A 24,398-nucleotide genomic window follows, 5' to 3' on the forward strand; every position below is an offset into this window, starting at 1 on the left:
ACTACTAGTTTGGAGCAAGTAGGTCTTACTCAGATTTAATGTTGGCTAAATGATAGTATCTAATTATGAAAAACAGATATTTTATCAATTTCTTTTACTAGACTGGCTTCTGAGTGTATTTGAACACACACACACACACACACCTCTTCAGAAATTCAGTGTGCAAAACAGCTGATATGTTATAATTATATCTTGAGTCATACTCACATGTTGTTAACCTGATGACAATCATATAAAATTATTCTTGTTTAAAATACTACGAGGACAAAATAATTCCTTCTCTCTGTTTACACATATCTGCATATATAGGTAAACATACATACACACACACAGACCACAGATTACACACAGTTACCTTTTTATCTTTTATCTAAATTGTGCTTTGTTCTTAAATGTTATAACAGTTACAAATGCTATTATGCTGCATTAAAGGTCATGCAATTTTGAGCAAGTATGTCAAATTACTACTTCAATTCATATGCAACGCCACCCCCACCCCCCATCAATTGTTCAAAAATAAGGGAAACAACAATGCTTATTTTGGAAAAGGGATTTCTTTTCTTTCTTTAATTTACAGTAATGGCATCTGTTGCTGGCAGGAAAAAAAAACCCTCCATATGTAATGTTAAAAAAAATAAAACTTTAAAAAATCATAAGGTTTGATTTTATGTTGATAGAAATTACTGGGGATCAGAAAAAAATTGCACATTACTAGCATGGCTTAGTTGAGACACTGCTACTTTAATCATTCCTGTGATAAAACAGCAAGTTAAGCAGAATTTCAAAAGATCCTTCCAGGACACTTACGCTGCACCACAAAATTTGTTTTATGAACCCAATATCCGGGAATCTACTGCACAGACAATTCTATCAGGGGTTTCAGGCAAATACCAATTTTAAACAGGTGTAAGAAATGCTTGTATATTATAAATTAAAATTCCTATGGCTCTATTGCATGTCTGTTAGCAGACAGTATTGTTAAAAAAGTGAAGACCGTAGCTATAATGGAGCAACTGAAGCTCCACCATGAGTTTAAAAAAAAATGGGCAGAGCTGTCATTGCAACATCATGGCTGCCATCTTGACTTTTCTCACTATAACTTTCAGTTAGCCCTGCCTGTTAAATAATAATAAAAAAATAAACTGGATATTAGTGCAGAGAGCCATGGAGAAGGCCTTGAAAATACTAGCCAGAAGTTGTTACAGAAATAACAAAGACAAAAGACTTCCTCAAACTCTGGAAAAGTGATAAGAGTTTCCTCCTTGACCAGGATATAAGAGGGAGGGAAGGTGAAGTAGACGCAGATTTGCAAGTTTCTGTTGCTATAACCTATCTCAGAGTACTGTTACTGTCTTCCTATGCAGTCAGTTTCTGGATCTCAAGGCAGAATACCTTGTAAGCAGTGGTGGGATTCCAAAAATTTTACTACCGGTTCTATGGGTGTGCCTTGGTGGGCGTGGCTTAGTGGGCGTGGTAGCAGCAGGATACTGTAAAATCTCCATTCCCACCCTCCAAAATCCCCATTCCCTCCAGATCAGCTGGGACAGAGAATAGATGGGGGCAGGGCCAGTCAGAGGTGGTATTTACGGAGCCGAGGTGGCGCAGTGGTTAGAGTGCAGTACTGCAACCACTTCAGCTGACTGCTATCTGCAGTTTGGCGGTTCAAATCTCACCGGCTCAAGGTTGACTCAGCCTTCCATCCTTCCGAGGTGGGTAAAATGAGGACCCAGACTGTGGGGGCAATATGCTGACTCTGTAAACTGCTTAGAGAGGGCTGAAAGCCCCATGAAGCGGTATATAAGTCTAACTGCTATTGCTATTGCTACCAATTCTCCAAACCACTCAAAATTTCTGCTACCAGTTCTCCAGAACTGGTCAGAACCCACTGAATACCACCTCTGCTTTTAAGGCTGACAATTACAGATAAAATTATGGAGGAAAAAACCTCCCCCAAACTATCAAAGCTAGGATTGGTAGACTGCTGGTTCCTTTGTGATCTCTCTCTCCCACACCATTTTTGTATCTGAATGTTATTAGACTATATAATAAATGAATTGAAATCCATACTAGCTTTACAAGAAATTATTTATTATAACATTAATAATCATCCATTATTCAGATTGTAGCCATGATGGTCCCATATTAAAGACCTGTCGGCATTTTAAAAGCCCCTCTTTCTACATAGTGAAAAATTAAGAGAATGTTGTTTTTTTCTGATAGAAACTCTAAAGTGTTTCTGTTTTATTTTGCTTTTATTGATGTGGAATATTTACTAATACTAATCTGCAAACAGAATTATTTACAATGTACTACCGACTATCAACTGCAAAATAAATGTGTGTATTCAGCTTTAGGAAACATTACTTGCAAATACCATCAAATAAAACTCTTTAAACCAGTCCTGTACATCAAATAAGGATTATGAAAATCTTAACCTTTCAAAGAGCCTATGAAAGCACTTTTCACCATACCTCCCTGAAGATTTTACTCCACTAGTTGTTGCTAACTCTAGAAGGTGATGCTCATCCTCATTTCAAGGCCATTGAGAGAGCATTGTCTGAAGACATTTCCATGGTCATGTGGCCAGAATGAAGTGACGGAGCACTGTTACCTCCCCCACCTAAGTGGTATATATTTATCTACTTGCATTTGCAGGAGCTGGAGTGAGGACGGGAGCTCATCCCATCATGTGGAGCTTGGGACTCAAACCTGGGCTGCTGGTTTTACAGTCAACAAGCCCAGCACCTTAACTAGAGGTGGTATTCAGCAGGTTCTGACCAGTTCTGGAGAACCAGTAGCACAATTTTGAGTAGCTCAGAGAACCAATACCATCTCTAACTGGCCTCACCCCCATCTATTCTCTGCCTTTCAAGTCCCAGTTGATGGGGAGGAAATGGGGATTTTGCAGTAACCTTCCCCTGGAGTGGGGAGAGAATGGAGTTTTTACAGTATCCTTCCCCTTCCAAGCCACGCCCACCAAGCCACACCCACAGAACTGGTAGAAATTTTTTTGAATCCCACCACTGACCTTAACCACTGAGTCACTGCACCACCCTACCTATATAGCACATCTGTTCTAATAATAATAGTTTCCAGGCACCCTAAATAGTTTTACAATTATCTTGAAAGTTGAATGTCTTTTGTGCATCTGCAGCATAAGTGGGTTGCTCCTGGTTCAGCCCGGATCAGTTGAACTGGTAGTGGCGATGGCAGGAGGCTCTGCCTACCCAACCGGATGCTTCTGCGTAAGGACGAGTGAACTGGTAGCACTAGAATTTGAAACCTACCTCTGATCTAGAGGTCTATCTTCAAGCCTATCTACAAGTGTATTTTTACTTTCAGTGTAACCTTCATGGATCAGCAAATGTAATAAAAAATAAGAGTCACAAGATTACCTTAGATCAGTGGTTCCCAAACTTGGCAACTTTAAGACTTGTGGACTTCAACTCCCAGAATTCTCCAGCCAGCTCTGCAATTCTGGGAATTGAAGTCCACAAGTCTTAAAGTTGCCAAGTTTAGGAACCACTGGACTACACCACCTCCTACACCAGTGATGTGTTTCAAAAATTTTTGCAACCTACTCTGTGGGTGTGGCCTCCTTTGTGGGAGTGGCTTGCCAGTCATGTGACCTGGTGGGAGTGGCTTGCCGGCCATGTGTTCTCTCTCTCTCTCTCTCTCTCTCTCTCTCTCTCTCTCTCTCTCTCTCTCTCTCTCTCTCTCTCTCTCTCTCTCTCTCTCTCTCTCTCCTTCCGTTTGTCTGGCTGGAGAATTCTGAGAGTTGACGTCCACAAGTCTTAAAGTTGCCAAGTTTGGGAACCACTGCCTTAGATAATAAATGATTCACCATAGCACAAAATAAAAGGGGAAAAAGAGGGTGCAATTGCTTCCTCCTCCCAATCTGGTGCTCTCCAGATGTGCTAGATCATAAGTTTCAGAATCTTCAGCCTGCATAGACATCTTACAACTTGCAATAAAACACACCTAGAGGGTACAAGATTTCGAAAGCATGACTATGCAGTAGCCTCACGCTTTCAGAGAACTCAGCAATTTTTTTATAAGGCCGTGTGGAAAAATAAGATAAAATAAAAATTACCATTGCAATCCCTTCTAAAATAGATATGGCTTATATAGGACAGTTTATAAGATGCCCTTGCTAACAGATTGGTACTCAAATCACACTTCACAGTAGCATTAAAGAGCCTTATCTTGGGAAGGGGATAAGTTCTGCTTATTCTGATCCAGTCCTGCAAGAGAGCCGAGGTGGCGCAGTGGTTAGAGTGCAGCACTGCAGGCCACTTCAGCTGACTGCTATCTGCAGTTCGGCAGTTCTAATCTCACCGGCTCAAGGTTGACTCAGCCTTCCATCCTTCCGAGGTGGGTGAAATGAGGACCCAGACTGTGGGGGCGATATGCTGACTCTGTAAACCGCTTAGAGAGGGCTGAAAGCCCTATGAAGTGGTATATAAGTCTAACTGCTATTGCTAAATGGGGGACGAGGGAGGGAGGTATGGATGGTGGGAGGAATAGAGATGGAACATATATAAGGCAGTCTAACTAGTTAAATTAGAATGTTTAATATGTTTTGATGAAAAGTCTTAAACTAAAAAGATAACTGGTAGTTTCACAAACCAAAATTCAGCTCTGGCCAAATGGTTAATAATGAAGAAAAGAGAGAGAGAGAGCAGAATGAAACAAATGAAAATAGTATAAAAACACCATTTGTGAGATGAAAAAAAAAGTTGTTGATTTTTTAATTTCATCTTTTCATTTTGTGATTAAAGACCACAACTTAATAACTGGATAATCTATCCATTATAGTCTGAGTTTTACAACTTCTGGTGGGCAATGACTAAGGCAGCAAATAATGAACTACAATACAAGAATTTCGTTTCTGTTTTGCTATAATGTTTCCATGCCAAAAAAAATAAGGAATCATGGCAGGATTCTCAATATGTTTTACAGATCTACAAGGCTCACTGGATCACTGTAAAGTGCTTTACCAGAGCTTTGTTTGAAGACTACAGAGAAACTGCAGTAGGTATAAAACATAGCTTTCAAATTGCCAGTGGCTAGACCTGGTTTGGCAGTATATGCCCAATCTATAAGAGCAGAATTGGTTTCGGGAACCAGTTGAAAGTGCTGGTTATCTATCTATCTATCTATCTATCTATCTATCTATCTATCTATCTATCTATCTATCATCTACCTACCTACCTACCTACCTACCTACCTACCTACCTACCTACCTAGACTACAATTACCTCCCAAAGACCCATTAGGTCACACAGAGCAGGCCTCCTCCAGGTTCCGTCTACCAGCCAATGTCATCTGGCTACTACTCGGGGGGGGGGGGCTTCTCTGTGGCGGCTCCGGCCCTTTGGAACGAACTCCCCACAGAGATTCGGACCCTCACCTTTCTCCAGGCCTTGCGAAAAGCCGTTAAAACCTGGCTGTGTCGGCAGGCCTGGGGTCGATGAGTTCCCTTCCCCTCTCGAATCGTGTGGCTGTTGGTTGTTTTTAAATACCCTGTACTTTTGTAGTTTTTGTGTTTTTTCCCTTCCCCCTCCTTGGGTTTGTGCGCCGCACTGAGTCCCACCGGGAATAGGGCAGCATATAAATAAAATGAAACTCAAACTCAAACTCAAACTCAAACTCAAACTCAAACTACCTACCTACCTACCTACCTACCTACCTACCTATCTATCTATCTATCTATCTATCTATCTATCTATCTATCTAAATATCTAAATATCTATCATCTATCTATCTATCTATCTATCTATCTATCTATCTATCTATCTATAAATGGCTCAGTGTGTGATCCAGCATAATTCTGGAACTCCTTGAGCAATTTCAACCAAGCATGGTACATAGATGACTTATTATCTGGAAAAAAATACTGTGGGGTTAAGACACCCCTAACAACCTTCAGGGTTGTGTTCTGTTAAGATACAGCCTGTTGTTCCTTAAAATGGCTTCTACTGTACTGCCATAAAATGGCTACTACTGTACAGCACAGTGGAGTTGCCATGGTAACAGCTTTACAGTACTCCACAAGGGGAATCCCTCTGGTAAGGGGGGAAATACAACCTTAGAAATTACATTTGGTCTGGACATTTTCCCCTATAAATAAATATCAGCTAGCTATCTATAAAGTCCCTTCACTGTTCAACTCTTCAATAGGATTGCTTTCTCCAAATAAAGTATTCTTACATGCTATTCCCTATATATTTGGGACAGTATTTTGCAACCTGTGGTCTGTAGACCCCTGAGTGGCTGTGATGTCATTCCCAAAGGGCTTGAAGAAATGTTATGATTTACATCTTGAGTTAAGTCTTGGGGGTTCATGGACATGGTCTGTGGCCACAAAAGGTATTTAAAGGAGTTCCATGGAGAAGAAATGGTTGTGAACCACTAGTCTGGGCGGATGGCAGCACAGAGAGAAGCTTTAATTTTTGCCACTCCAAGTCTTTGTAAGTCTCTTACTCTTTAAGAGAAGAGGGCTCTTCCATAGTAATCTTCCAAAACAAGGCAAAGGATTCATTCTTGTTGAGCCTTTGGCAAGTTGACAAAATGGCAGTTGTTTTGTTTGTCCCTGGAGTTTGTCAGTTCTATGTTTTTGGCTATTAAATGACTTTGCGATCTATAAATTTATGATGATTTTAGACTTGGAGAATGTATTGATATTTTATTGTTGGGAGCTGTCCAAAGTCTGGTGAAGCAGGAGGCATATGAATAATGCAAATATATAAATGATAAGCAGGAAGATAGTCTCAATATATTTATTTTTACAAGTTCGATCAACTATTTCCTTGAGACAGAATGCAAATGTGGCTACAATTCTGGAGTAGAAACACATGAATCATTTGTATTTAGCACATTTATGCTTCCATGGAATTTGTGGAATTAAAAGCTATATCCCCATAATTCCAGATGCTATCATAACGCATTTTATTTGTTTGTAGGCGTACAGTATATTCCACCTAGGTTGCGGGAGGTCAAGGTGGCATACAGACCACTTCTACAAAATTATGAGTTTGGTTGACCTGAAATAATGATGCATTCAAAGCCATGCAGTGACTTCCCATAGCAGGGGGAGAGCACTGTATCCAGGTTCTTACAATCCTAGCCTCAAAGCAACATACCATATCTTTTTAAAGCTGCATGAAAAGTTTTCAAGCCAACTTAAAAATCACCGATAGTTCTTTACTAGACTGTTTTCTTGCTCAAAATCTAGTCTTTCGGCAGCAAAAGTGCAATATTAATTGGCATCATTGCATCTATTACATAAAGAGATTCCAGTTCAGCTCTATTAAAAATTATAATTTATATATTTTTCTCTGAATCAATCAATCTTTTCCCCGTTGCTTTATTTCTCCCATTCCTGCCCGCCTTCCCCTGTGCCCAGTTGGAGATAAATACAGCACTATAATGCAGAGTGGTGAGGACTGTGGTGCAGTTTAATGAGGAAACTGGATACATCATATAAAATACTTCAGCTACTGAGCATTAATCTTTTTTTTTAAATGAAAAGAGGTCAGTACTTGATATGAACATAAAGCACACTTCTTACACTTCTTTTGTGTGACTTGCTCAGTGTTTTTCCTCACACTTGTCTGACCCTTTGTGCAAATGCTGCAGCCTAGTGGCATTACAGAGCACAGACAATTATTACAATTTGAATTATTAGCATTATAAAAATACACAGAAAATAAATCATCTCAGAGGGTGGGGGGAATCAGACAGCCAACAAGAGTATAAGGCTCCATGGTTATTTTCCTCCTTTGGTATATCTTGCTAAAATCAGGAAATGGCTTCCTAAGTACCAGAAAAGGTTATCATTTTTAAATTAACCTTTTCTCTCTTCTGTATTTCAGTTGATTTTAAAAAATGAAGCAATTGTCTTTCTTTTTTCAACCAGCCATGTTCAGTACCAAGGCTTTTTGAATTAACTTTAACATCAAATTTCTCTGACTGATAATAAACGAGCAATATGCCCTCTGTGTATCTGGAGACTCTGGGTCTTTCAGTTTTATCTCCTTTTCTTAGTAATAATATAATACAGATCTGCTCTCAGCACCTGGTTCTGTTTAAAGGAATGCATCCTTGCATTGGGAAAAATTCTGCATACCTTTACAGCACTGAAAGACACTACAGAATAAAAATACACAGTGTACTCTCCAAGTATACCTGCACACAACATTTGACTGTTCACACAAAATCGAAAAAATCTCCCTCACTGAAACTCACCCACAATCCAAATATGTCAACATAAACTAGAGCGAGAAAGGAACAAAATGAAATGAGGGAAACACAAACTAGAGGATCTGTATTTTTTTTCCCTACAATTCTCACACACCTCATAGACAAATAAGACACATCTTATTTGCAAATGTAAGAGAACAAAGCATGCAACACAATTTGATTTGACATCAAGCCCAATTCTAATAAATTTAACTGCATAGTTTTAAAGGCTAGGTTGAAATTCAAAACCAGTTCCCCCCCCCCCCCAGGACTGAACTTTCACATTGGAAACACCCACCTTCAGTCAAGTGTGCACAAAGGGGTCAGTTTCATTGATTAAAATAGGTTTGAGATGAAAGGCTTAGCTTCAATAATTTGATTCATGTCCTGAATCACACTGTTCATCCCTACCCACCAAATGATGCTGCCATTTTTTTAAGCCTGTGAAAGAGTTCCCCCCCCCCAAGCAAATGAAACTTGACCTTCTCTGTTTCTCTAAATATTCTCTGCCCTCATCCTACTCCCTCTCCCACCCCATTTTTTTTTGGGGGGGGGAAGCAGAGAGGTGATGAATATTAGCATAAATTTCTGAAATGCAGACAACAGTAACGTAAGCTCAACAAAGTTTTCACAGCAGATCATTTTAGGAAAAAGGCTCAACAAATAGGAAGTCAAAATCTGACAAGTCGGTTATGTAAATATGGAACCCTCTACCTTATAAATGCAAACACATTCTTCTCTCTTCCTCTTTTTAACCATCCAGGATAAAATGATGGACCTCAAAGCATTTCACAACTAACGAGCTACAGTTTTGAAAACAGACTCCCTCCTTTTCTTGCCCCCCCCCCAATTGTAAATCAGGGATGGTGATGTGAAAGGGCTCCATTGAGGTGGAAGATACCAACCGGGATGGCAGTTCTACTGTTTGTTACAGTAACCACACAGTTGGTGGCCTCCTTGATGCCGAAAGCTCTGGTTAGCTCAGATAGCTACAGCTGGCATTATAATGCACAATCATTTGCTGTAAATTTTGGAGCACGGCACAGAGCGGTGACTTGCTAGGCGCACAGAGGGGGACTCGCACCATGCTGCATTAATTCAACACCACATCAAATATGGATTTTATTGCAACAGGGACAGTGAAGGCAGACACAAGTTGCCTTCTCTCTTTCGGTGGTTTGTAAGTCTCTGATCACCACACGGGATGGTGACCTTCTCAACCTTTGGCTGTGCAGCTCTTTACCAATGCAGACAAATAAGTGAAGTTTCTATGCTTCGAATACTCCTGGAGCATCTGAAACATAGTTTAACCCCAAATATATGGGGGTGGGGAGAAGGGGGAGAGTTTTGCCGTAGCCTCAGAACAGAAGACCCCCTAAGGGCAATCTTCTATAAAGGATGAGGTGAGTTCCCACACGTATGTTTGCCATTCATGCCAAGCCCACGGTAAGGACTAAAGGATGAGCGGTTAAGCTTTCACAAATGTTGCCTTGAGATTCATCACCCTCCACCTTTTCCACACACACAAAAAATGAAATACCTTCCTGGGGTTGTTTTTGAGTTAGTTAGGTAGCCTTGAACGGAGAGGTAGGAGATTCATAGGCTGCCCCGCATCCAGACCGACAGTTCTTCTGACTAGCTTCGCAAATTGCCCATTGGAAGCAGCTCAGCTGAAGCCCACAAGGCAACAAGCTCGCTCAACTTCGGGTCTGAAAGGTTCTTTCTGTAAGAGCGAGCGAGCGAGCGAAAGTTACCCGTTGAATACCCCTGCGGTTGATGGACTAGAAGACGGCACACGGGGATGGGGAGAACCACCCACCCCCCCCCGCCGCAAATACTTTGCCCTTTTCACTACAAAGCCCAAGGCAAGAGGGTCCTACCTTCTGTTGGGAATCAAGTCGTGCCCTACCCAGGGCGGCCACCCCCGAAGTCCCGGACGAATCTTCCTCTTTATTCCCCGCTTGTTTTGCCCTCTTCCACCCTGGAAGCCGACTGGAAACCAATTCAGGCGCCTTCTGCGAGCATCACTTAACTCTGGGGAGCAGGGAAAGCGGCGGGGATGGGAAGCGGGGAAGAGGAGGAGGAGGAGGAGGAGGAGGAGGAAGGAGGGGGAAGCATTCGCTGGCTAGCTGGCTGACTCGCTCGCTCGCTCGCTCTGACTGGCTTTCTTTCAGGGAGCCTGATTAAAAGAAAGAGAAGGAAGACGGGGGGGAAAAGCCACCACTCAGGAGAAGAGGAGGAGGAGGAGAGAGACAGAGAGAGAGAGGGAGAGAGAGGGAAAGGTTCTGTTGAGAGAGCCGCAGTCCTTGCTAAGGGAAGGTTACAGAAACTAGGAGAAGAGCAGGGTTTGCAAGTGAAGGTGGGGGAGGGATGCAAATAAAGAGGGGGGGGGCTTTCCTGGAAGATTCGCTCCTCCTGCTCGTGACAGAAGGGGTCTCTGTGCTTCAAGTCCAAGGTAACCATCAGCCCCGTCCGCGGTAAACAAGACACAGTCACAACGGCACCACTTTCGGGCTTGGTGGTTTGTTTAGGGGTTTGTTGTGGGGGGGAGAATGGGCAAAGGGGGGGGGGCTGTCTTTCCGAAACATTTCATTTTCCTCCCCCCCCCCCTCTCTCTCCCCACCGGGAGACTGCAGCACTCGCCTCCTCGTCCCATCTATTTTCCCGGTGGCAAATTAAATTGTACTCTTCTGGGAGATGAGACCAGGAGAAATTGCCTTTGCATTTTCCGGCCGGGGCATTGGAGAGTCAAGGCAGCCTTTAACTGCCAGTCTCTCTCGCCATGAAAGGAAAGGGAGAGAAGCTATTATGAGATACTGGTCGTGCTGGAGGCTTGTGCAGAATTTAAGTGCTCAGGGCTGCTAGTAGTGAAATCTCTTCTGCAGAAGGTAAGCGAAGCGAAAGTCCAAATGTTCCGTTTCCTGCCTTCCTAGCGGTCCGGCGTTTTTGTCCCAGCCGATCTCTGGCCTCACATGTGTTATGTGTGTGTGTGGGGGGGGGGGGGGTAACAATGCTTGAATTGCTGCCCTTTAGTTCCCTGTTCTGCAGATGTCGTCCTTGACACGCATGAAATCTGGAACAGTTGAGGCTCTCTCATGCTGCAAATCGGGCTGTGCACAATTCCTCTTGGTTCAGACTGGACAAAAGCCTCCACGTTTTTGTTTTTTTTTTAAAAAAAAATTAGGGTTTTTTTTTGCGGGGTAAGGATTGTGTGCTTTTTAACACAAGGGAATGTTGCTGCAACAGTCCCTTAAGTGTAAGCCAAAGGATGTCAGTATTGCTCCATCCAATCTGTGCTTTGAGGAAGGTTTGGTGGATGCACTTAAAAACACACACACACAACAACAACAACACTGCTTTCAAGTAGGAAAATCAGTACAAGTGTTCACTTAAAAGGAAGGAAATTCTCCTAGCGTGGTAAACCTGCAAAGTCCAGTAATTTTGCTAGCTGTCAACAAACGATTTAAATGGGCTATGGACGTATTCAATTTAAATATGTTTTGGATTTTAACAGGGTTAGAAGAGACAGTCAAAGTAGCTCTGGATCATATAGAAAGGAAAAAAAAAAGGCATTACTGCTACATGATAATAAAATACTGTAAAAAGTGAGAGGGGAAAAAAGGAAGAGCAGATTATCACCATCCAAAGATCCTCTAATGGGAATTTTTTGCCATTTTCCTTGGTATAAAGACAGATTGATACAAGAAGGGAAGAGTATATGGAAGAACAGATCATAGGTAGCCTGCCAATTATTTTATTTCATTTATTTATTTTTAATCCCATGTTCATTATTTTTTTTAATTATTTGAGGCAGTAAACATGCCTAATGTTTCTTCCACCTCCTAATTTTCCTACAACGACACCCCTGTGAAGTGGGGTTGGCTGATAAGAGTGGACTGGTCCAAAATCTCCTGTCTGACTTTCATATCTAAACCCAGATTAGAAGTTAGCAATAGCAGTTCGACTTATATACCGCTTCATAGGGCTTTCAGCCCTCTCTAAGCGGTTTACAGAGTCAGCATATCGCCCCCACAATCTGGGTCCTCATTTCACCCACCTCAGAAGGATGGAAGGCTAAGTCAACCTTGAGCCGGTGAGATTTGAACCGCTGAACTGCAGATAGCAGTCAGCTGAAGTGGCCTGCAGTACTGCACCCTAACCACTGCGCCACCTCGGCTCTAGTTTTTAGTCTGGAAGGCCATAACTTCCAGACTAACCAAAATGGCTCTCTCGGTTACATTTTTATTTGTGCTTGTGTGAACAATTAGTGCACCAAATGTTCCCCTGAGTAATTTTAATTATCTCCTCTGATCTAAATATCGATAGAAAAATAATATGCGGAAGAAATTTGGGGATGGGATTTGCTACTACTGAACCCTTGAAGGTGGTTTGGGACCCTTCCTCGCCACATTCTTACAGCAGCTGCAGAAATACATTGCTAATATTCCTCTGCATAGTTAGTGGATCTGAACTACCATTGATGGAGAGGGAGATATTCCATGAAAACAATTACTCTACTATAAACTTGAGAAAGCCAGATTTACATAGTGGGTAAGGCACCAGGCCAGAAACCAGAAGACCATGATTTCTAGTTGTGCGTAAAACACAAAGCCAATTGGGCTTGTCATTTGTCAGTTCTAGGGAATAGGCAATGGTAATTCACTTCCGAAAATGTTGCCAAGGAAACTCCAGGGACTTCAGGGAACCCAAACTGAAAACCTGATCCATGTTGTGAGTTTAATGTGGGAAACCTAGGGTGACATATTAGATGTAGCCATGAATTATATACATTTGCTGTGGAGTAAGACTTATTTGCCTTACTGACCATAGCACATATTAGCTAGTAAACACGATCAAAGAATGACATTTGAAGTAGGACAATTCAGAAGCTGAAATACACCAATGAGAGGAAGAGTGGGAAGCAGAGGAGAGAAGAAAGATGGGAAGAGAGGGATAGGAGAGAGGGTAAGGGGAGAAGATGAGGAGGATAAGGAGGAGTGGAATGAAGAGAGGAGAAGGAGAAAGGAAGGGGAAGTAGAGTAGAAAAGGATGATGGAGGGAAGAAAGGAGGTAGGAGAGAGGTAGAAGAAAGAGGTATATGGAGAGCAAAAGAGCTAATAATGGGTTTTTATCTTTTTGGGCGTTACACCAATGAGAGGAAGAGTGGGAAACAGAAGAGAGAAGAAAGATAGGAAGAGAGGGATAGGAGAGAGGGTAAGGGGAGAAGATGAGGAGGATAAGGAGGAGTGGAATGAAGAGAGAGGAGAAGGAGAAAGGAAGGGGAAGTAGAGTAGAAAAGGATGATGGAGGGAAGAAAGGAGGTAGGAGAGAGGTAGAAGAAAGAGGTATATGGAGAGCAAAAGAGCTAATAATGGGTTTTTATCTTTTTGGGCGTTACACCAATGAGAGGAAGAGTGGGAAACAGAAGAGAGAAGAAAGATAGGAAGAGAGGGATAGGAGAGAGGGTAAGGGGAGAAGATGAGGAGGATAAGGAGGAGTGGAAAGAGGAGAGAGGAGAAGGAGAAAGGAAGGGGAAGTAGAGTAGAAAAGGATGATGGAGGGAAGAAAGGAGGTAGGAGAGAGGTAGAAGAAAGAGGTGTATGGAGAGCAGAAGAGCCAATAATGGGTTTTTATCTTTCTGGGCGTTGATGACAAGAGGAACTGATGTAATTGCTACTTAATACAATATGATATTGGCTATGTAATAGTATACATGTGATTATATGTTATGAAAATGGAAAATAAAATAAAAAGTATATTAAAGAATGACATTTGAAGTAGGACAATTCAAGTTCAAATCCTTGTCCTTTACTTACCTCATTATTTAATCAACTCACAGGAATTAGGACGACATTGCTCCAAGATTAAAAAGAAAAGCGTGCATATATGCTGTCCTCAGCTCCCTCAGCCCCCAGGTTGAAATACAAATAAATGAAAATCATTCGCCTGTATCTAACAGTTAATGAGGTGTTTTCTTTCAGTTACTATCCCAGTCTGCAGAATAGCCTTCTATGTACATAAACATACAAATGCATAGACAACCCTTAGAATTAAGGTTTATTCCACTCCTTCAGACTTAACAGACTGAAGTCTTCTAAAGAACACGTGGTGAATTATTTTTAAATATCACTATTTTAAATTTACCTTGAATTTATTTAATTATTTGTGTTATTTTATTTTGTCATTTGATTTCATTATGATTCCATTATATTTGCCTTCCATTTATTTGCAATTGTTGTAATTTTGTTTGGTTGGATTGACCTAAAAGACTAATTGTTTCAGTCGATATTGACACCGAGGTGGCGCAGTGGTTAGGGTGCAGTACTGCAGGCCACTTCAGCTGACTGTTATCTGCAGTTCAGCGGTTCAAATCTCACCGGCTCAAGGTTGACTCAGCCTTCCATCCTTCCGAGGTGGGTGAAATGAGGACCCAGACTGTGGGGGTGATATGCTGACTCTGTAAACCACTTAGAGAGGGCTGAAAGCCCTATGAAGTGGTATATAAGTCTAACTGCTATTGCTATTGCTATTGCTATTTTAACTGTTTAAGGATTATTTTTTTGGTCAACTATTTTATGAATTGCTATGAGTTTCAAATGATTTATCACCATACAAGATGGATGGGTGAGTGGGTGGATGGAATGAATGAATGAAGAACGAACGAACGAACGAACGAATGAACTAACTAACTAACTAACTAACTAACTAACTAACTAAGCGATGGGATCCTCTATTTAAGGTATTTCATACCTTATGGATTCTTGATTCTATTTTCTTCAAGGCACAAAACACAGGCATTTTTCTTCAAACCTAATACTACATTTTCCATGATTGTCAAGGATGGGCATTGCACAAGTCATACTAAACATTTCTACAAAGCTGTTGTTGCCATTTATCTTGTCTGAGATATAAACAGCCCTGAGTTACTGTAAATTCCCCAGAAAGTTAGCTAAGCATTACAGAAGCTTCCAGCAATCTGTAATATCCCTCAGTAGCTTACCTGCTTGCATAGTTACTCACTGTCGGTGTGAGGTGGAACACCCTCTTAAAGTGATATCTGTGCTAACGATTTTATTAAAAGGGGTAATAAACACTATACTTTGACACAGAATCGTTCATATTCTGTTGAGCCACAGGATGGCTTGTCAGTTCAAAGCATAGACCCAGAAGAAATGTATGAAGGAACTATTTCTATTAGGCTGCTAGATGGCTGTAAATACCTGGATAACCATTGGATGAAGGCAAGTGGAGACTTTTCAGTATCTTTCTTCCTGCCATGTAGTTATTATCTAGATTTTGCAGTTCAAATCTAGTGTGCTTGTTATTACAATGGGATGTTTTGCTATTATTTGTGACTTAATATCTTGAATACCCAGTACAGGTAGTCCTTGACTTATGACCTTTTTAAACAATGCTCCAAAGTGATAGCGACCTTGAAAAAAGTGACTTACAACCTGTATTGGCATGTATGGCTGTTATACACCTTGTCATTGCAATTCGGGCACTTGACAAACAACTTGCATTTATGACCCCGTTGCAGTGCCCCAAGGTCATGTTATCATGTTTGTGATCATTTTGGCCAATTTCCAGCAAAACACACCCATTGGAGAAGCCAGATTTGTAATCTGACTGTAATGATTCACTTAAGGACTGCCATACAAATTGTCTAACATTGGGTCCAAATTGGTTTTATGATCACGGCAACCTATAATGGAAATTTCCATCCCAATTATGGCCATAAATTGAGGCTTACCTGTAATTGTTGAATTTGGAATATTTATTTTCTCCCAAACTCCTTTTATAGACAAGGTACACTTGGGGGGGAAGGGAAAAAGAAAAAACAGCAAGGAAGGGAAATAAAGAAGAACCCACAAATGTACGTCTGTTCTACTTTCCTTAGTAATTTACATTTTCCACAAGGTGAAATTAACTTGACCTAAAAATGACTATGAGTCTGCTCGACGTAGTGGTTAAGGCATCAGGCTAGAAAACAGGAGACCGGGAGTTCTAGTCCTGCCTTAGGTTTAAAGCCAGCCGGGTGACCTTGGGCCAATGACTAGAAAGGAGGCAATTGGAAACCACTTCTGTAATCTTGCCAAGAAAACTGCAGGGAATTGTCCTGGCACTGACTTGACCACACCTACACATACTAGTGTGTGTTTGTGCGTGTGTGTCTGTGTGTGTGTGTGTGTGCATGTGCACGCAACAGCACCAGTGGTGAGATTTAAATAATTTAACAACCGGTTCTCTGCCTTGATGACCAACTGGGTAGGCAGGGCTTGGTGGTCATGTGACTGGGTGGGCGTGGCCAACTCAACGTCACTCAGGTTGATGGGCGCTTCACCTTAGCTGTTAAAATGTCATAAAGGTTAACTGGAGAGGCAGTTTTTGTAAGTAGCACAATAAAGATTAGGCTAGAAGCAACACCAGAATGTTTCCTTCCTGCCTTCCTTACAGGATTAGCCCTGTAAAGTGGAAAAAAACAAAAGGAGATTTCTTCCAACAACTGGTTCTCCAAACTGCTTAGAAAGTTAACAACCGGTTCTCCCGAATAGGTGCGAACCGGCTGAATCCCATCACTGGTGCGCACGTGTGTGCGTGCAAAACCCTGATCTCATATAATTAAAATTAAGCCCTGGCTGAAACTGAAGATATACACTCATCACTTTACCACTGAAAATGGTCCCTTCTGGTTAGAAAAAGTTCTCCTATACAAATAAAAAGTGGAGTATAAGATCAGAATCAGAAGAATGCAGTACGTTTCAGTAAAAGCTAATCACAAAAGGGGAAGGCAAGCTGTAGCATAACTAGCTTGCTTTATTATTCACCTGAGGAACAGCCACATGTATACCCTGAGAGAAGGGGGGAAAGAAGAAGAAGAAGAAGAAGAAGAAGAAGAAGAAGAAGAAGAAGAAGAAGAAGAAGAAGAAGAAGAAGAAGAAGAAAGAGAGAGAGAGAGAGGGAGAGAGAATGAATGAGAGAGAGAGAGAGAGAGAGAGAGAGAGAGAATGAATGAGAATAAAAGTGTCACAGGCACAGAGATGCCCTGAAGCTTAAAGAATGTGTTCTCTGCATCGCAGTGCAAGGGTAGCACAAAGCTCTGATTAAGCCTGGCATTTTGGGAAGATACACGTTGGAAGCAAGACAGAACAACGAATGTCTGCGGCTGGAGTTTTATTCTCCCTGTCAGTAAAGGAGGTTCCTTTCTCCTCCTGAACAGTAACCTACATTCTACCTTCCACTCTCTCCCATGAAACTCCTCTATACGCAGGTTGCAATTAACTCTACCACCACCATTTATTATGTCATGCCAAGAACCACAGTGGTTTTATAATGAAGTGAGATCCTTAGCAGGATGTTTTTTCTTTGCTTCATGCAGATCCGATGGGCAGACGTGAGCTTGCTACAGAAAGAAAAAAAAAGAGCTGGGCCGGTATCCCTAAGTTTGTTCCAAAGTTCAAGGTGTGAATCAGAATAACAACAACAACAATAATATTTTTTTTAAAAGAGACATGTTCGGTCCTTTTTTCTTAGATAGGTCCATCCAACTGAAAACAGAATATGACTTTCTGAGTATGGATATACACTGATGATATACTTTTTAAATCTGCATCCCATTCTGAGCCATCGGAAAATAGGCCAATGTAATTGGCCTAGGCAAGCTGTGGGTCACAACATCTAGACCCACTTTGGGGGGTGGAACAAGCCTTTCACAGGGCTGACTTAAGACCATCCAACCTCTACCGGCATCATCCATGCTCAGGAGCACGTCCTGAAGCGATGCATGAAGAGCACCAGGTGGTGAAGTACCGTATATACTCGAGTATAGGCCGACCCGAATATAAGCCGAGGCACCTAATTTTACCACAAAAAACTGGAAAAGTTATTGACTCGAGTATAAGCCTAGGGTGGGAAATGCAGCAGCTACCGGTAAATTTCAAAAATAAAAATAGATACCAATAATGTTTTTGAATATTTATTTCAAAGAAAAACAGTAAACTAGCGGTGTATTCAATGAAATACTTCACTCACCTCATGATGCTGATGTCCCGCTGTGATGATGATGTCCCGTGCAGCCGCGGGAGCGATGTCCCGCCTCCTATGACACACGGCACAGTGATTCCTATCATTGGATCACTGTACCAGAGGAGGTGGGACATCGCTATGTGGCTGCTTGCCATAACAAGGAGGAGGTGGGACATCGTTGCAGAGCGGCAGGAGGGGGAGGAAGGGGAATCGTAAGACAGCCCTGCATTACATTAGAACGTGAGGAGGGGGGATGGTGCGGTGCGCGCTGCGCGGCAAACTGACACAGAGGGAGGGGAAACTCACAGGGGCACTGGGCCATTCACGAGTGTCACCCAGCGGCATGGCCCCGCCCCTTTTTCTCCTCCATTTCGGGCAAATTTTTCACTGACTCGAGTATAAGCCGAGGCGGCTTTTTTCAGCCCAAAAAGTGGGCTGAAAAACTAGGCTTATACTCGAGTATATACAGTAATCTCCTCCCAGATGCTGCCCCGCCTGGTCCCCACGCCAGGGAAAGGCCAAGGTGCTGAAGGGGGAGAGAGACAGCTTCTTCTGGGTGGTGGATCAGCCTTGGCTCTGACGGAATTCTGAAGCGAGTGCGTTCGGTGGTGCTGCTTCAGCCCAGCTGCTTTCACAGGGGCATCTGGAGAGCAGGAGACCAAGGGAGCAGTCAGGCCATCTGCTTCAGCCGGCGGGATGGGCTCTCGCCCAGGCAGGCACATGCCGGGATTCAAGCCGCCTTGGGCCTGGATGCTACCATTGCCATCCCCACCGCTGGTCCTGTCCTGTGGGCTAAACTGAGCTTGGAGGCTTTTTGGCCCCCAGGAAGGGCTGGCAGGAGGGGCTGGAGGGGAGGACAAGCCCCGCCCACCCATTCCTTCTGTCCCAAGGAATTCCACTCGGGATGGGAGCACAGTTCAATGTAGCTTAAACCTCCGTTTAAAATCCCATTTAAAGGGCAACGTCTTAATCTGTGTTTAAGAAAGAAAGAAAGAAAGAAAGAAAGAAAGAAAGAAAGAAAGAAAGAAAGAAAGAAAGACAGAAAGAAAGAAAGAAAGAAAGAAAGAAAGAAAGAAAGAAAGAAAGAATGAAAGAAACTGGGGGGGGGGCGGAATGTAAAAAATGTAAACTTAATAAAGTGGAACTCATGTAAAGGAGGAGCTGCTGCTGGAAGCAGGCAGGAAGATCATTTTATCCTGGAAAATCCCAGCCTGGCAGATCTTCTCCCAAACCAAGATTGGCAGATTAATCACTACGCTTTAATTATGTTCAATTTGTAATAATGAAAATACATCCTGCATATCGGATATTTACGTTACGATTCATAACAGTATCAAACTTACAGTTCTGAAGTAGCAACAAAAATAATTTTATGGTTGGGGGTCATCACAACATGAGGAACTGGATTAAAGGCTCGCAGCATTGGGAAGGTTGAGAACCACTGGCCTACTCCATTTTGTCTGAGATTCAATCTCACCAGGCTCAAGGTTGACTCAGCTTTCCACTCTTCCGAGGTCAGTAAAATGAGGACCCAGATTGTTGGGGGCAATATACTGATTCTGTAAACTGCTTAGAGGGCTGTAAAAGCACTGTGAAGCGGTATATAAGTCTAAGTGCTATTGCTATTTGGTTTTTTTTATAGAAAAATAATCTTTTAAAAACCATGTTCCCTGTAAATATTTACATAAATTCATTCCCTATACAACCCTTTATGATGTGGTACTTTATATGGCAATGATAAATCTGATTAATGAATATCCCACAAGAATATTAGTGCCTTATATTTTTCACCTTTATGCAAAAGTTAATTTTATTCACTTATCACAGGGGCTCAGTTCATTTTTCAGTAAGTAAGTTCATTTCTGGGGGGGGGAAATAGGGGGGGGGGTGGAGAATAACAAAGAAAAGAAAACATGAATAAAGTCTCTCTCCCAGTCCATTACTTTCCCCCTGTCATTAAGCCTAGATTAAGGAAGAAATGTTTCTAAGTTGACTGTGGGTTCCACTGGACTTTCATGCTGACGTTTCTATTATTTCTATATAAATTACACGTTATTTTTGCTTGCTTTGTTGCTGTTACTTTTGATGGTTCAATATGATTACTATTCTTTTCCTATAGAAAAAAAATTATTTTCCATTTTCATAGCATATAATCACATGTATACTATTACATAGTCAATATCATGTTGTATTATTAAGTAATTACATCAATTCATCTTACCATCAATTACCAAAGGGAAAAAAAACCCCAGTTATTGGCTCTTCTGCTCTCCATACACCATATTTATACCTTATCCGACACTTTCTTCCCCCTTTGTCCTCCCCCTCTCTACCTCCTTTCTTCCCTCCATCATCCTTTTCTACTCTACTTCCCCTTCCTTTCTCCTTCTCCTCTCTCCCCTTACCACTCCTCCTTATACTCCTCCTATTCCCCCCTCACCCTCTCTCCTGTCCCTCTCTTCCTATCTTTCTTCTCTCCTCTGCTTCCCACTCTTCCTCTAATTCACTTGGTGTGTTTCAGCTTCTGAGCAAACTCCCTTTTGTGTTGATGGTATTTATTATTCCATTTCAATATACATAGAAAGAAAAAAAATAGCAGTATACATGTACAATCATAATACCTTAAAGTCCAAGACGATATGATGGCTATTCTTCATGTTGTTCAGTGTATTGGTTCTTAATCTTTCATATTTAAATGGCCACCAATTGTTTCATGAATAAAAAGTCTCCTAATTAAGCTTGAAACAAAAAAAAAAAAGCATTTTTGCCAACAACATATGTTGTGTGCATTCTGTTACTACTTTCATAAGTCACAGTAAATCTTAAGGCAGTGCATACAGAAATAATGTTGACAAAAATTGTGTACCACTGGGACTGATAGGTTTTAACTGCAGCTGAAGCAATCCCTATAATTATGAAAACAGTCTTCCCCCAAAACCGAACCAAGAAACAGTTCCAAATAACGAGGGAGATTGTTAAAGCAGTCTTTCCGTAAACCCATCCAGATCCAAATAAAAAGAGAGCAAGCTAACTAGAGGAAATCATACTTCTGTTTATCGTATGTGTTCATTACAAAAAATGTTTATGCCACCTGATTCAATAGGGGGCTTACCCAATTTACAGTCATACATTCTGGATAAAATATAAGCAGTATAACAATATCCTATGTATAAATTATAAACCAAATGCTACCTACCATTCTGTTTGCCTCCATAAAACAAAACCATCATTAAAAATATTCTGCTTTCCCTGATTCTGAAGGACAATCAGAGAGAGGCCAGTCCTGGCTTCTGAGTCTAGGTTTGAATGCCACAAAAGACATTTTTGAAATGTTCGTCTTTGCTCATTTAGTTGGAAAATGCCCACCCTACTTTTTTGGTGTCCTAATTCTCCCTCTGTTTCTGTGAATAATATTTTTGCCAATCTTAGAAGGGGGATGAGAAGAAAGCACTACTATCACTCATTGAGAAATATTCCATTCTCTCTCTTTTTGTTTTTTAAAAAAGCAACATACAGTACAGTGACAAAGAAGCTTTTTTTTAATGGCTAGGATGAAAAAAACCCATAACATTAATTCTACAATACATCAATAACTAAAAAGCTACATATGTACTCACAGAAAATAGGTGTTATGGGACATTTTCCTATAATGCATTAATCATAGCAGCAGCCGGAGTGGCAGAGTGGTTAGAATACTGTATTGCAGGTTAATTCAGTTTACTGCCAGGAGTTTGATCCTCACCAGCTCAACCTTCCATCCTTCCGAATAAATTAGAATCCAGATTGTTAGGGTAATATGCTGACTCTGTAAACCATCTAGAGCAGTGGTTCTCAACCTTCCCAATGCCACGACCCTTTAATGCAGTTCCTCATGTTGTGGTGACCCCCAACCTTAAAAATATTTTTGTTGCTACTTCATAACTGTAATTTTGCTACTGTTATGAATCGTAATGTAAATATCTGATATGCAGGATGTATTTTCATTATTACAAATTGAACATAATTAAAGCATAGTGATTAATCTGCCAATCTTGGTTTGGGAGAAGATCTGCCAGGCTGGGATTTTCCAGGATAAAATGACCTCCCTGCCTGCTTCCAGCAACAGTTCATGGTTAACATGAGTTCCACTTTATTAAGTTTACTTTTTTTACATTCTGTTCCCTCCCCCACCCACCCAGTTTCTTTCTTTCTTTCTTTCTTTCTTTCTTTCTTTCTTTCTTTCTTTCTTTCTTTCTTTCTTTCTTTCTTTCCATTACCTCCTTCCTTTTCTCCTTTCTTTCTTTCCATTCCCATCTCCCTTTTCTTCTTTCTTTCTTTCTTTCTTTCTTTCTTTCTTTCTTTCTTTCTTTCCATTCGTCCTCCCCTTTTCTTCTTTCTTTCCATTCCTCTCTCCCTCCCTCCGTCCCTCCCTCCCTCCCTCCTTTCTTTCTTTCTTTCTTTCTTTCTTTCTTTCTTTCTTTCTTTCTTTCTTTCTTTCTTTCTTTCTTTCTTTCACACAGATTAAGAAGTTGCCCTTTAAATGGGATTTTAAACGGAGGCTTAAGCTACATTGAACTGTGCTCCCATCCCGAGTGGAATTCCTTGGGACAGAAGAAATGGGTGGGCGGGGCTTGTCCTCCCCTCCAACCCCTCCAGCCAGCCCTTCCCAGGGGCCAAAAAGCCTCTGAGCTCAGTTTAGCCCACAGGACAGGACCAGTGGCGGGGACAGCAATGGCAGCATCCAGGCCCAAGGTGGCTTGAATCCTGGCATGTGCCTGCCTGGGAGAGAGCCTGTCCCACTGGCTGAAGCAGGTGGCCCAACTGCCCCTCCGGTCTCCTGCTCTCTGGGCACCTTCGAGCCCCTCTGCAGGCAGCTGGGCTGAAGTAGCACCGCCGACCACGCTCGCTTCTGACAGAGCCGAGGCTGATCCACCATCCAGAAGAACCCATCTCTCTCCCCCTTCAGTCTTTCCCTGGCATGGAGACCAGGCGGGGCGGCGTCTGGGAGGAGGCTGCTTCACCACCCGGCGCTCTTAATGCACCTGCCACTTCAGGACGCGCTCCTGAGCATGGGTGATGCCGGTGGAGTTTGGATGCTCTTAGGTGAAAGGGTTGTTCGATCCCCAAAGGGGGCGTGAACCACAGGTTGAGAACCACTGATTTAGAGAGTGCTGTAAACCCTTTCTGGTTTTGCGGACTGGATGGGGGCAGGGGGTTCTGAGTGTGTGGCGGGCAAGTGTATGCAGCCCCATTTGCGAGAGCAGTGGGCATGCAAGCTTGCTGCTTGTGCAAATGGAGTGCACAACACAAGAGGAGATGCACATGTGCTCGCCCATCACTTCTGAGGTTTCGAAGGGCTGAAGGCCTAATAGTGAGCTTCGGGGGTTGGGGACCCCTGCTGTAAATAAGTCTAAGTATTATTGCTATTGCTATGATTTATTAACTATAAGCCCTAGCAAAAGCATGTTAGACAACATAGTAACCATGTCCTCTTGATCTTTGGGGAGGGGGGATTTGCTGTTTTGTGATGTATATCCAGCTGGCATTTTATTGTTTTTGTTGTTGCAACCTTGGTAGAAAATAGCTTTTGCCATTTCATAAAATCTCTGGTTTAGCTCCGAATCCCATTTCTTCAAAAAGATATAAGAAACATAGTCTCAGTCTGTCTGTATAACTAACAGATCCTCATCAAAATGTACCTAAGTTAAAGTCCTAAATTTGGATTTTGGACAAATTTATTTGAATATCTAATAAATAAGATGATCCAGAAGCAAAAACTACCTTTCTTGTTCTACCTTTGTTGTGCATAAAACAGATCTCCTGGGCTTTGGTTAAGCTACCTCTACTGGTGGCATGGGGTAAATAAAAAATATTTTGCAGACACAATAACTGTTGTGATTCTGTAAACTATAAAACACCAGTGTTGCGACTCCTCCTGGTGTAAATGACGTCTGCCTTATTAGACTCAGTGCAATCTAATAAAAGCCGTTATGCAGTTGAAGAAGTAAACAAGAAGGTGTATAGAAGGTCAGAAAATTCAAAGCATCAGTAGAGTTAAGGGCCTGGTGCACCTTTTGGCTACTCGTAATTTTTATATGTTCACTTCCTAATCCCTCTGGTTTTCCATTGAATGTCAGTGGTTATTTTTC

The sequence above is a fragment of the Thamnophis elegans genome, chromosome 6 (assembly GCF_009769535.1).
Source record: "Thamnophis elegans isolate rThaEle1 chromosome 6, rThaEle1.pri, whole genome shotgun sequence".
NCBI lineage: Eukaryota > Metazoa > Chordata > Lepidosauria > Squamata > Colubridae > Thamnophis > Thamnophis elegans.